Raw genomic sequence first — 2,500 nt, forward strand, 5'->3', positions numbered from 1 at the left:
TGCGGTCTTGATGTAGTCGTGCTGCTGCTGCGAGGTGCCTTCCTTGGGTTATGGTTACAGGGAGAGTGATGCGCAATACATGGGCCTAGCCCTCTTAGCCTCTCCTCTCCTGCGGTCTTCTCCCCTTCTCGTGGGCCCGCTGATTTTCGCTGAGTGGAAGACCGCACCAGGGGCTTGGGGGGGTTACCAGCCCCCCCTCGCACTATCCCTTTTTTAGTTGGGGGCAGTAATCAGAGAAAAAGTGGTGGCCCTTCCGCTGAAGGTGCCACCCCAACTCCCCCAGCACCTAGCCGGCCAACCGGCCGTGCCGAAAATCTTGTAACTTTTGCAGCAGTATACGCCTGTAGTGAGTGCCACCGCAGCTTCACCACCAAGAACGGTCTCGGGGTCCATCGCCGCCGCCAACACCTTGCGGCCGCCAACGCGGAGATCGTCACGGAGAGGCACCGCGCGAGGTGGACGGAGGAAGAAGTCCTGTCGCTCGCCAAGGCAGAGGCCGAATTGTTCCTCGAGAGGGACGCCCGGTTCTTCTTTGTAAATCAAGAGCTCATCAGGATGTTCCCCGACCGAACGCTTGAGGCAATCAAGTGCCGACGGCGGCAAGCTGCCCACAAGCAGCTTGTCCGCCAATTCATGGAGGCGCTTGAGATCGGTCGGGGGGAAGAGCCGGCGTCCCGCCGGGGAGCTGCGAGCCCGCTGCCTGACGCGGGCGAGGCCGCTGCGCCGCCCGTCGACGCAGCTGAGGACTTCGCGGCCGACACCACCGGGCCGCCGCCGGAGGGGCCGACTGACGCCGCCATCTGGGAGCATCTGGCGGGGCTACCCGCTTCCGCCCAGCGTTTCTCTGCCCTGGATCGTGTCATAGGTCTGGGGCGGGGCACGCCGCCCGATGTCATCCTGGGCATGCTCCCGGATGCCCTTGCGTCGGTCGGGTCCAGAGGGGAGAGATCGATCACCAGGACACTGCGGCCGCGCCATCCATCGAAGCGGCCGCCTGCCGCGCCGCCGACGCAGAAGCGCAAGCGGCGCCGCTGGGAGTACGCGAGAACGCAGGATGCCTTCCGACGGTCGCGTGCACGTTGCGTGCGCGGCCTCTTGGATGGCACCCTGCTCCAGCCGCCACCTGCCATCCCTGGTCTGCTGGACTTCTGGGCGGACCTCTTCACCAAGAAGCCCATCTCCACCGCGGGCTTCATTCGTGACCGCCTCCTCCCGCACTCGGAGCCTGTCGCTCCCGAGTGCCTATGGGGGCCGGTCACACATGAGGAGGTCGCCGCCGCGTTGCCGCCCAGGGGATCAGCAGCCGGGCCGGACGGCCTTACCCCAGCGGAGTTGCGGCGCCTGCCGCACGAAGTCCTGGTGAAAGTGATGAATCTCTTCCTTCTGGCCCGCGCCCTTCCGGAACGCCTGCTTCGCGCGCGGACGTCCCTTCTCCCGAAAACGGCTGCACCAACATCCCCCGCTGACTTTCGCCCCATTACGGTCTGCTCGGTGTTGGCGCGGACCTTTCACAAGGTTCTCGCGTCACGCCTGATGCGCGCATGTGCTGTGGACGAACGTCAGCGGGCATTCATCCCTCGGGATGGGATGTTGGAAAATACCTTCATCTTGGACACTGCTCTCACCGACGCAGTTCGCTCCTGCCGCTCTGTCTTTGTGGCATCGATCGACGTATCTAAGGCATTCGATTCGGTAGATCATGCTGCCCTTCGCCCCGTGCTGAAGGCGCATGGCCTGCCGGATTGTTTTGTCGAGTATGTCGAGCGGTGCTACGAGGGCAGCACGACAGTGATAGCGGACGGCGCCGGCGTGGGCGTGTCTGTGCAGCCAGCACGGGGCGTTCGCCAGGGTGATCCCCTCTCCCCCCTCCTGTTCAACTTTGCAGTGGACTACGTTTTAGGCCAACTGCCCTCCCACATCGGAGCTCGGATCCTCGGTCGCAGAGTCAACGCTGCGGCCTTTGCAGATGACGTCTTGCTGTTTGCAGCGACCCCGAGGGGCTTGCAGTCCCTCATCGACGCAGCTACCGCAGCCCTCGCCCACCTGGGGCTGCAGATCAACGCCCGGAAGTGTTTCACCCTCGCCTTAGTCGCGTCAGGGCGCGAGAAGAAGGTGAAGGTGGACAGCAATGTCACCTTCACAGCAGGCAACACCACCATGCCTGCCCTGCGTGTGGGTGAAACCTTCCGGTACCTGGGGCTGCAATTTTCCACGGCGGGTCGCTGTGTCTTCAATCCACGTCACCACCTGGTGGAGCAGCTTGACGTCATCTCCCGAGCTCCGCTGAAGCCGCAACAGCGCCTCCACGCTCTCACCAATGTACTTCTCCCTGGCCTGTACCACGGGCTGGCCCTCAGCCGCACCCGGGTGGGTGCATTGAAGTCGGCCGACGTCACCATCCGGGCCGCCGTCAGGAGATGGTTCCGCCTTCCGGCGGACACCCCCCTGGGATACTTCCACGCTCCTGTTGCCCAGGGGGGCCTCGGCATTCCATCTTGCC

At 64.2% G+C, this 2,500-nt stretch overlaps 1 pseudogene; it reads left to right on the forward strand.

Annotated features, from left to right (window-relative positions):
• Window positions 1-2,500, forward strand: part of LOC126431599 (large subunit ribosomal RNA) — a 7,959-nt pseudogene that overhangs the window by 2,933 nt on the left and 2,526 nt on the right.

This window comes from Schistocerca serialis, unplaced genomic scaffold (assembly GCF_023864345.2).
Source record: "Schistocerca serialis cubense isolate TAMUIC-IGC-003099 unplaced genomic scaffold, iqSchSeri2.2 HiC_scaffold_1099, whole genome shotgun sequence".
NCBI lineage: Eukaryota > Metazoa > Arthropoda > Insecta > Orthoptera > Acrididae > Schistocerca > Schistocerca serialis.